Raw genomic sequence first — 12,713 nt, 5'->3', positions numbered from 1 at the left:
GGGATATAAGATCCCGCGGCAACTGCCTGCCGTAGAACTATAAGCATGTGGGGTGTAAAAGGACATATAAGGAATAACTATTATTGTTTTACTTTTTGTCAAAGGGGTGCTAGTCCCATTTATCGGGGTGCCAATACCGCGCCCCTATATATACACATGTATAATGATGTTTGTATGTGTATTATATACATGTATAATTATGTGTGCATGCTGGTATACACATACAGTGCATATCATACATGTATAATGGTGTTTGCATGTATATCAGAAAATGTCATAATTAATATTAATAAAAAATAAATTATTGACGACAACCCAAAAATATCCTTATAGCGAAATTATTAATGATAGATGCTGATGTCAACCCGTTTTTGTCCTAAAATCGTAATTATTGATCAACGAGGCCTAAAACCGAAATTATTAGTCAATTTATGTGTTTGGGCATAAATCTATGAAGTCTAAACATTATCAAGTTGGGCCCAAATGCAAATTATACGGACTTTTGAAAGAAGCCCATGAAGGTTGAATTTTCTTCTATTAAGTGGATCCACGGGGTCTTGATTTGAGATTTCATTCTTTAATTGGATCATCTAGCATTCTAGCGTGGTTATTCCGGCTAAGATGATAACAAAGTACAAATGGCATATGTGGACAAGTCCACTTCACCTAAAAGTTACGAGTTTGTTGCATATGATCTGCTTCCAGCTAAAAAAAATGGACATTGAAGGTTGTGCAATTGTGTTTGGGTTTGCCTGTGCAAAATTCCCTATGTAAGATTAATCTAAAATATACTAGCTTTGAATTAAAACTATGTCGTGCTCTTGGTAAAATAGGATATTAGTCGTCAATAATGTAGATTACTACTATAGTCAAAGACTCAAAGTAAGAGCACTAGACATGATAAAGCTCAACTTCCATGGGAAAAATCTCTGGAAGTGGGCCTAAGTCATGTTGATGCAGGGGTACTCAATATGAAGAAATCTTGGGAATACTAATTTTCTAGTGGAGAATTACATACCATTGAGGAGTACTCACCGTTGAGTGTGCATAGAGTGGCTCAAAGAAATGAGTTTGCACATTTATCAATAAGTTGTGCATTTGATATTCAATTTAGACAGCAGAATGTTATTGTTTTTTTAATTTTTTCGGTAATCTTTAGACAGCTGAATGTGGTTGTTCGTTTCAGTATATTTTCTACATCCTCAGTTCCCAATGAACATCATATGTTATTCTTGAAAATAAAAATCTTGACGCTTCCCAATGAACACATCATCCTATAAATCCTATAGCGCACAAGGATTACTACAGTTCTAATCTGATTAGCTCTGATCACAGAGGAATTCATGATGAGTAAACAAAAGGTGGTGAAACGTGAAGATAAGCTGACTTTTTAACCTGTAGTCACTCTCCAACATATACTTTTCTTTCTCTCAACAAAAGATGCAGTTGGTGCATGTATATTATCAACAAAATGGAGATACCTTTGGACTTCAGTTCCAGTTCTCGACTTCTCTGATAATCTCTTGTATTCTACTAAAAACAAGAGAGATGATCCAATAGTTACGGAGAAGTTTGTGAATTTTGTTTATATGGTGCTGCTTTTCCATGATTTAAATATACAAAAGGTATGCCTAACATGTACAGAGGATATCAAGTTGACTGTATACCTGCTAAAACACCATATGATTATAGTAAACACTTGAGAAAGAATATTGGACCTGGTGTATCTCTTTTAGAATATTCTAGAGTAATAGACAGTCTCATGTATCTTATGAACTGTACTAGACCAGATATTGTTTACGCGGTAAGCAGCCTAAACAGATACACTATTAATCCCAGCTTTGAGCATTGCGAAGCTCTTATTAGAGTTTTGAGGTATCTGAAATGTACTTTAGATTTTGGTGTTTATTATGACAGATATCCAGCTGTCATAGAGGGGTATAGCGATGCTAACTAGATTGCTGATTCTATGAAATCAAAGTCCACAAGTGGGTATGTGTTTACCTTAGCAGGAGGTACAGTGTCTTGGAAATCTACCAAGCAAACCTGCATTGCTCGTTCCACTATGGAATCTGAGTTTATAGCTTTAGATAAAGCTTGTGAAGAGGCAAAGTGGTTCAGGAACTTGTTGTTGGATATCCCTATTTGGCCTAAGCTTGTTCCACCTGTTTCTATTTACTGTGATAGCCAAGCAGCTATAATGAGGGCCCAAAATAATTCCCCTATAATGGAAAGTCTCGACATATACGTCGTAGACATAACACTGTGCGACAGATGTTATGAGATGGGATCATAGCTATTGACTTTGTGAGGTCAAAAGATAACATACCTGATCCACTAACTAAAGGCCTAGCTAGAGAGCTTGTCTTTAGTACATCGAGGGGGATGGGGTTAAAATCTATTAAAGACTAAAGCCTATTTGCTAAAATCACCGATAACTGTCACCCAACCTTAGTGAATGGAGATCCCATAAACAAGGTTCAATGGGAAAACAAGTTATTCGAGTGATTTGTGGGGGTACTACAACCTAGAGTGAAAACTCTGCACCCATCCCTATGATGTAGTAGTACCTTTTGTATCTTTTTAAGGATGAGTTTTAACTCTTAATGTTTTCTATAGCTGGGATCTAGTGGGGTGTAATTAATGATACAGTACACTCCTGATAGAAGCACCTATATAAGTGAGGAAGTGGAGCTGCTTCCTATAGGAACTGGATAGACTAGTCCCTAGTAGCACTTATGAAACATGGGAAGCTCATGGCCGTTACGAGCACAACCGAGGAATTCTATGATGATTTTTGAAAGTTATGTGAGTTAACTGTTGACTCGGTTTACACAAAAGTTGGACTGTTCAAGACTGAGGTCACTGGTTAACAAGTAAACTGTAAACCCGACAGACTAACACTAAGCGAAGGTTCAAGTCTTATGACACCTTCAGCCCATTCATAACTTCTAATGCACTCCAACTTATATTATTTTCTGATTTCGTACATGTGGGGGATTGTTATAAAAACCTAACGTAGTTTTTATATATTTATAAATTTGGTTTTGGGCTTTTTCTCTTATGTCACATTAGAAATAGTCAAACCACATTTTCTTCTCCACGACTCGACACACGATCTCCACACTACGCGAGAAGTGGATCTAGAGATTTTATCGACTTACCTTCTTAGAATCTGCATGAGTGCTGTCTTGCGGATCCTTAGTCGTTGTATCCTAGGAGATGTGTGCCAGAAGCCGCCAGCTTTCATACCGGCGACAATTTTACCTTCAGGGCATTGTGTGGTCACAAGCCTCGACTGCATTGCAACTGCTTTATTATATTGATTCTTATTGATTACCGCTGCTCGACTTCAGGTAACACAGTATTAGTTTTCCAACATTTATCACTTTGTAGTTTGGATAGGAGATAGTTTTCCAGTTATATTTGAGACATGTGAATTTGATTTTTGAACCATAATATAAAATATCAGGATATGAGTATTTATCGATATTCAATTTCTGGATATGTATCGTGGATATATCTCATTATTTGGGGATATTTGACATTGTTTCACATGCAAATGTCGTGAATATATATAAAATATTGACAAATATCATGGATATTGTAGATATTTCTTGATATATCATGATACATTATTTATATTTATTTGAAATATAATGGTAAATATTAAATAAAATTGTTATATACACAAAATATCGTCAAATATCACAAAATATCCTCAAATATCACAAATATCATCGAAATATCACCGATATTTACAGTCGTATATATCTCTGAACATATTGTAATATTTATATATTTATATATCTTTTTTTAAAATCTGGATAGATATTTTCAAATATCGTGATATATCGAAATACTTTGTACTATGTTTTGAACTAGCTTGGAATCGTCGGTATTTAACTTAATGAAACCATTGGGGGATGCACTGGGGTACTAAATATGCAGAAATCTTGGAAATACTAATTTTCTTGTGGAGGATTACATGCCGTTGAGGAGTACTCACCGTTGAGCGTGCATTGAGTGGCTCAAGAAATGAGTTCACATTTATCAATAAGTTGTGCATTTTACATTCAATTTAGACAGCAGAGTGTGGCTGTTCGTAACTTCGTTTCAGTATATTTTCTGCCCTCAGTTTCCAACGAACATCATTTGGTGTTCTTGGAATTTGAAAATAGATGACTGAAATCTTCCCAATGAACACATTCGTCCTATAAAGCCCCTATAGCACCAAAGATTACCACAGTTCTAATCTGATTAGCTTTGATCACAAAGAAATTCATGATGAGAAAGGAAAAGGTGGTGAAACGTGAAGATAGGTTGACTTCTTTACCTGAAGTCATTCTTTAGCATATACTCTTCTTTCTCCCAACAAAAGATGCAGTTGGTGCAAGTGTATTATCAACAAAATGGAGGTACTTTTGGACTTCAGTTCCAGTTCTCGACTTCTCTGATAATCTCTTGTATACTACAAGAAGTTTTAAGATTCCAGTTCCAGTTCTTAAACATAAATTCATGAATTTTGTTTATAGGGTGCTGCTTCTCCATGATTCTGATATACATAGGTTTTGCTTAACATGTTCACATACCTACCATGTGTCTCACTTTAATGCGTGGGTATCTGTTGTGTTGAAGCGTAAAGTTAAGGAACTTCGTTATTAAAATGCCTTGGGGAGTTCATTCCATCGGATTACACAATTACTTATTTAGGTGTGGTTCACTAGCTATATTACATATTAAAAGGCGTAGGAGAGAAACTTCCGCATTGATAACCTTTTCAACGTCCATTGGTAGGAGTCTCCACTTTATTCGTTTAATCGGCGGGGCTAAAGCCCAATTCGCAATATCATGGATCAATGTACGGGCCATTAACTCATGTGTCTAAGGCTGAACCTTAGCCACATGGCTTGCCACGAATGTATGTTGATTTATGTCCAGATTCGTTTCTTATCAAAGAGATAATTATCAGTTGAGATTTATATTCTATCACAATTACTAAAGCTACAAGAATACTTGAGCTACAAGGATTCTCTACTCTACCTATATAAATACCAAACTATTTTTCATAAAGAATTACGTTCTTGAGACTTGATCCCATTGATAATTTGGGTACGTAGTCAACCGCAAGGTACAGTCTCATCATTCCCCCGATCACAATCATTTTTCTAATTACTTTACTATGTTCTTCGTCTCTTTTATCAACACTTGATGTTTTGATCATATCTGGTCGAAACATAATTGGCGTCGTCTGAGGTTCTTATGCAAAACCGATGATTACGTTCTACAAAAGTTATGATGAATACTCGATGAGCCTGAGTTCTCGATGCACTTACTGACGATCATCGCGAATGTGCGGTTCCAGGTCAACCTGGCGGTATCGAAATACTCCCTCCTATTCCTTTTCAACATCCGATTGCATACGACCCGGCTACCGTTCCACCGATACGCCAAATTATTCAGCACGAAGTTATTACCTCTAACGATTCTTCGTCATCTGTTGCGGATAATGTCCGTCATATGTCTCGAGGCATTCTTCTATTGAAAATATTACACTGGCCTTATTTCATGCTGTCAGACGTCTTAAGCTTATTTCAAAGAAGGAATAGTCGAAGTTTATACTTGTCGAATATCCACTGCGCAAGTTTTTTCGCAACGTCTACGGATCGAGTCGCAGAATGGAAAAGTTACCTTAACGTTTACAACATTGCCTCTGACACTCATAAAATTAAACAGCGACAAACTTTGGTTTCGCTAATGATTGATTTTCTTATTGATGATATTCCTATGTCGAAAGCATTACTCGATGAGGAAAACATTGATCTCTAATTGTCATTACCTCCCGGGGGCAATGACTTGAAATATTTATCGGATATATCAGCTAATTGCTAGATTTACACCGATAGTTCGCATAATAAGTCCGCCTCCGGTCTTGTTTGTGTCATCTTGAAGCTGAATGAAGACATAATTGAGAGGTCTCTACATTGGGGATTTGACGCGTCAAATAATATGGCCGAGTCCGAAACTGTCATTTGTGGTATACGCACAACTCTTCAGCTGGGGGCGACTAAGTTACGATTAATTATTCTAAGTTAGTCGTTAGTTAATTTGAATGATAATATGCGGCTCGCAATGATAGAATGGACGTTTATTTAGACTTCGTTCAACGAATTGCATGAAATTTTACATCTATCATTACTGTACAGTATCCGCGTTATGATGTAAGGCATCCTGATTCTATTGCATACTTATCCGTGGAAAATCAAGTCGTCACTGTTATGACAACCCTGTATTAGCCACTTATGCTGTAAGATGATTCCAACGAGCTTGGCACTGATAATGTCTCGGTATCTATCGACGACGATCATGCAGCTGACGATGCTCAGGAATTCCTGATGACTAAAAAACTCTATCACAGCAGCACAAGTCTCAATCCTATCCTTCGTTGTTTGGGCAGAATGAACAATTTACTAGGCCTTGAAGAAATTCATTCAGGACTATGTGAACACCACTCCTGGGGGCGAAGTCTCGCTCACATAGCAATGACCCAATGGTATTGGTGGCCATACATGCCAAAGGATGTTAAGCGTTTGTCCGAGAAGTGTGTGCCTTGTCAAACACATGATATATGATATGGGTCAACTTCCCGCGACGAAGCGTCATCCAATCCATAAACCTTGGTCATTTTCGAAATGGGGCCTTGACATTATTGGTTATTTCCGACAGCCCCTAACAGTGTTCGTTTCTGGCTCGTTGCAACAAATTATTTTACTAAATGAGCGGACAAAATTAACGAGTTGAACGAAAAACTTGAGTTCTAATGTTATAATTTTGTTTCCATCGCAACATTACTATCGCTACGATAAAATCTGACGAAATTACCACGTTTAATTTCGTCAGTCTAAGTTGAACGCTTTTATGCTCGCTTAGTCGTTACTATCACTACAACAAAATCTGGCGAAATTACCACATGTAATTTCGTCAGTCTAAGTTGAACGCTTTTACGCTCGCTTAGTCGTTACTATCGCTCCGACAAAATCTGACGAAATTACTACGTTTAATTTCGGCAGTCTAAGTTGAACGCTGTTACGCTCGCTTAGTCGTATTATCGCTACGATAAAATCTGACGAAATTACCACGTTTAATTTTGTCAGTCTAAGTTGAACGCTTTTACGCTCGCTTAGTCGTTACTATCGCTACGACAAAATCTGATGAAATTACCACGTTTAATTTTGTCAGTCTAAGTTGAACGCTTTTACGCTCACTTAGTCGTTACTATCGCTACACCAAAATCTGACGAAATTACCACGTTTAATTTCGTCAGTCTAAGATGAACACTGTTACGCTCGCTTAGTCGTTATTATCACTACGACAAAATCTGACAAAATTACCACGTTTAATTTCGTCAGTCTAAGATGAACGCTGTTACGCTCGCTTAGTCGTTACTATCACTACAACAAAATCTGACGAAATTACCATGTTTAATTTCGTCCGTCTAAGTTGAACGATTTTACACTCGCTTAGTCTAATTTTGTCGAGTTAAGTTAGCATTGGGGGAGTTTTTCTCTACATGGGGGCGTCTCGTTCTATTTCATTTCAACTACATAAATCAACAACATTGTCAGTTTTCCACACGTATGTTATCTGTCACAACAACAACATTCAATAGCAAACGCATACTTTATTTTTATTTATTTTTCATCAAAAGAAGTTTTAGCTCTATGGTATTACATTCACACAATTACCTAATCAATTGTCTCTGTCAATTATCTTACGGTCGCTCGATTAAATCTTCGTTTTATTCTTCGAAATCTGCATTCGCTTCGCTTAACACTTTTGGTTAACTATCTTCCGCATTCATTATTTTTTCTAAGGTATTGCACCGCTCTTTCTCAACGAAACTTTTAGTCAGCTTCATTATTTTTTCTAAGGCATTGGACTGATATTTCTGAGAGACACTTTTCGTCGATTTTTCTGAGCAAAAATTTTCTCCGACTTCTTTATTTATTCTACGGCATTGCGGTGCGATCACCTTGAGCAAAACCTTTCTTCAGTTTCTTTATTTTTTCTAAGGCATTGAGATCTTTCCACTCGAAATTTTTCGTCAATATCTTTTGCTCGTAATTCCTCCATTTCAACCTGCGACAAACATTCAAATCTTTTCGTCAGTTTTTCAGACTTAACCAAAATTTTACGATAACTGATAAAAAAATACTAACATATCTGTTTCCGACACCGCTTTGTCATATTCTCCGCACTTTTCTCCGTTTTCTTTGTCTTCTTCGACAGGCCAAATTTAAGTTTTATCGAAACTCAATAATTTAAGCTTAATATCCTAGCCGATCCAATTTGAAGCTGCTCGATCCTGAGCTAGATTATGCCGTGGCCTCGTGTATTCGTTATATCTGTTACCTTCTTTCCACCTCACCAAGTCTACGATCGTCAACGCATCTTTTTCTTCTCGATTATATTTTGCCTGTATAGTACGGTAGTTCTACCTGCAAAAAAAGAAAAGAAAAATCGGGTCAGATTGCTCGAAAACCGGGTTCAGTAAGTCCACAAGGGTGAACCGGGTCAGATCAAGGCAACACCGGTACGGTGCCCCTTCCTTCCTGGCGCTGCACCGTATCTTGTTTGGTTGTAACATGTTTTTGTATATACTGGCACTATCAGTATCGCCCTCACCATCTTCTCCAGCAGGTCTTGAGGGGGTTCACTCATAATAAGGAAAACCAAAGTGAATATTTTTCGTCGCCACCTATGTTCGACCTTTACCAGCCAAGGTCTATAAACAGCAACTATCAAATATTGCTATAGCAATAACAGTGGCAAAAAGATATTTGATGGGACAGCGAGATTCAAGGCTTACGAAGGAGTTCCTCCTCATTATGATAAGGTTAAGAGGATGATCGAACCTAATGTTGCAAGTGGATTTTATTCTGTCTCATGAAATTGTTGTATAGTGTCGCATGTACTCCAAATCATGACTCAGCATATGTGTTTCAACTTCCTATATACGAAGATCGAGACGAGATACAGGACTTATTATCTTATCTCATTCGTTGTGCGAGACTTTTGAAGTTTGGTCTCAAATTCAAACAGAGGCAATTTTCACGCAATCTTCAATATACAATGAAAAATTATACAGAGACGAAGTGGGTGACTATCAGTTTTAAAACCGTATAAATAGACAAGCACAGTACTCATCCAAAACAATTTAAAAACCCGTATAAATAGACAAGCACAGTACGGTGGGAGACTCAGTGGTTTTATTACTATTATTACTAAACTTCCCCTACGTTTAATTTTCAACGGTATAATCCAAGTATCGTTATTCCGTTGGCACGCATCGTCGAATTCAAATTTCGTATTATTACGTGACGTGTTCGGTATAGTTTTCGCCAATCGAATTTTTTTGTAATTTTATTTCTGTGCATATTTTATTTATTTCTGTGCATTTTCGGCCATCTTTTATTTAACTACATTGCGTCTCGTATACGCTAGTTTGACATTATTTCGTTCTCGATAATTCACGAATTTTTTTCGACGGTCAATTTTCCAATTATTTCTTTTCGCACGACACTTCGTTATACATTCTGCTCATTTTTCTTTCTTCTTTGTCATATGAACTTTGTCCGCATGCCAAAGAGGGGGCGGTGTTTCGAACCCCACCTACGTGGCGAACGTCCATTGGTAGGAGTCTCCACTTTATTCGTTTAATCGACAGGGCTAAAGCCCAATTCGCAATATCATGGATCAATGTACAGGCTCATTAACTCATGTGTCTAAGGCTGAACCTTAGCCACATGGCTTGCCACGAATGTACGTTGATTTATGTCCAGATTCGTTTCTTATCAAAGAGATAATTATCAGTTGAGATTTATATTCTATCACAATTACTAAAGCTACAAGAATACTTGAGCTACAAGGATTCTCTACTCTACCTATATAAATACCAAACTATTTTTCATAAAGAACTACGTTCTTGAGACTTGATCCCATTGATAATTTGGGTACGTAGTCAACCGCAAGGTACAGTCTCATCATTCCCCCGATCACAATCATTTTTCTAATTACTTTACTATGTTCTTCGTCTCTTTTATCAACACTTGATGTTTTGATCATAACCCACATTAGTTGATGCATCAAAATGTTTAGTTGGCACTCGAGAGCTTTGTAATGTTAAGGACTTAGTGGTGTCTAGCAGTGTTTAGAAAACCGGACCGGACCGGTGGTTGAACCGGGGTCCGATCGGAACCGGTAAATTTTTGGTTCGGTTCAGTTAAAACTTGAGTTTATGATTGGACCCTCGGTCTAAGCTTAAACCGTGGTTGAACCGGTTCAGCTCTAAACCGGATCACCCTTATATAATTTTTTTTTTTTTTTTTGAAAAATTGATAATGTGGGGAGTTGAACGTAACACCTAACAAGATAATCCAAACTCCAAACCAACATACTACTATGTATTTCTTGTATAATAAATTTATTTTGATATATAATACCAATTAATATTGAATTAAAACATATATTTATTCATTTTATTATTGTAATTATTAAAAAATTTGTTAAATAAACATCAATCGGTCCGACCGAGTTGAACCATGGTTGAACCTGGTTGAACCATTTTAACAAAAAATCGGTTCGATCACCGGTTCGGTTTTCAAAACATTGGTGTCTAGTGACATCGTTGAGGCAAGTTTTCTTCTTCTTCTTCAAATTTTCCCCAGTTTAATTTCATTTATTTATAAAGCTAGTAGTCTAAGACATAAATCCATGGATGATTAACACATTCATTCTGTTGTTGAAACTTAGCCGATTCATACTGGCTAATGCAGTTGTATCTGATATTTATAGGATATCGTAAGCCCAGAGCTCGCACCAATTGTGCTTAAACTATTTAAGGTGACCAACCTTGGAGTGATTAATGGATATTCTATACTTGACTGTAGTCATTTTGTAAACTTGCTCTGCCAAGTGCCTAATATTGAATCCCTTGTCTTTCCTGATGTAAGTCATTCTACGCTGTTCTTTTATTTCTTAACAGAATAATATTAGTGCCATTAACATGCTCAAGTTTTAAGTTTTGATTTATGTAGGGACTCCCTCTTCGGTCTAGTGGAGAACATGTTCTGACACTTACAATACTTGACCTGGATTTTTTGCCACATCTGAAGACAGTTGAAGTAAGGTGCTTTTACGGGTGGGAGAATGAGATAAGTGTTATCATGTTTTTGCTGAAGAACGCAAGAGTTTTGGAGAAAATGACTATCATTTCTGTTTCGACGCTATCTGCGGATCCAAAAAAGCAAATGAAAATTAGTAAAAGACTACTAATGCTTCCTAGAGCTTCAGGTTGCAGTGTAATCGACTTCTCCTAAATGGTTGATGGCTTGGCACTTCATCTGGTGACTGTAGCAAAATGATGTGTAGGGCAATTGGAAAGTTTGTACTTACAGTTAAACCTGTGCTAAATCTTGCTTTGTAGACATGGTTTAGGGCATTCGTAAATACTTTTGATGTCCAAGAACGATTTATGTAGCAAAGTCTAATTACTTATGTTATTTTCACCTACTGAATGGTTATGTTTGTAATGGCTTTTGGTATTTCACCAACTGAGCTGGCTGAAACAGCGCGAAATGTGAATGTTTTTTAACCAATCAAATACATGAATGTTTGTTCACTTGTCTAAGTGGTAGTTGTCTTGTCGTCAGTTCAGACAGTAGTTTGTGTATTTATCGTGATATTTAGGAACTGAAATGATTTTCCAATGCCCTTTTTTCTTCTTCTGCTTGTTGTTCGTGTTCGTGTTCCCATCTCAATTTCCAGCCTCCACGCTGCCAAAATATTTTGGGTCCCAAAATGCTTTATCAGGTGACAATTTTTTTTCCTTTTTAAATTAATGGGTTTAAAGTACTGTTGAAGACTTGAGGTGGTTTTTAAGTGTGTTGGTTGTTACTATTATATTTACGCCCGAAGGGATTATTTAAAGTAAACTGCACCTTTTGAGTGGAAATTTCATGATTTTTTTTTTTTCCTGAAAAAGTTATGGGGTTAATGGAGACCCTCACCGGTTTATATTGCAAAAGGGTAAACCTTACAAGCCTCCCTAAGAGTTAGATCTTTAAAAGGAGGCACACAAAGACGCAAATTGACAGACTATAAGCCTAACATACCTGAGATCACTAGACATGCTACAATCGAACCCTAAGAAAGTAGAGCTAGGAATCCTACTTCTTAGTCATGATTTCCTTTACAATCTTAGGATGACCTTTACAATCCGATAGTAGAGCAGTTATATATCGAATGAATAGTATATATGAAGAGTCGAGGATGCACACTATCGGATAAAAGAATATATCGGATGAATAGTGTATATGAAAAGTGAGGATGCTCAGTATCGGATAAAAAGATATATCGGATGAATAGTATATAAAGAGTGTGGATGCACACAATCGGATAAAATGATATATCGGATGAATAGTGTATATGTAGAGTGCGGATGCATACTATCGGATAAGAGGATATATCTAGAGTATATGAAAAGTGAGGATGCTCACTATCGGATAAAAAATATATCGGATGAATATTATATATAACGAGTGCGGATGCACACTATCGGATAAAATGATATATCGGATGAATAGTGTATATGTAGAGTGCGGATCCACACTGTCGGAAAAGATAATATATCGGATGAATAGTGTATATAAAAA

General features: G+C 36.8%; 1 long non-coding RNA gene across 1 annotated transcript; it reads left to right on the top strand.

The window, feature by feature from the left end:
* Window positions 1–10,746: 10,746 nt before the first annotated feature.
* On the top strand, window positions 10,747–11,689 carry LOC147478551 (uncharacterized). The gene is made up of 2 exons (XR_015208376.1): window positions 10,747–11,007; window positions 11,097–11,689. It is a non-coding gene; the product is annotated as an uncharacterized LOC147478551 (long non-coding RNA).
* Window positions 11,690–12,713: the final 1,024 nt, after the last annotated feature.

The sequence above is a fragment of the Coptis chinensis genome, chromosome 9 (genome assembly GCF_015680905.1).
Source record: "Coptis chinensis isolate HL-2020 chromosome 9, ASM1568090v1, whole genome shotgun sequence".
Taxonomy (NCBI): Eukaryota; Viridiplantae; Streptophyta; class Magnoliopsida; order Ranunculales; family Ranunculaceae; genus Coptis; species Coptis chinensis.
The sequence above is the reverse complement of the archived record's forward strand: the minus strand, read 5'-3'. Positions and strand labels throughout refer to the sequence as shown.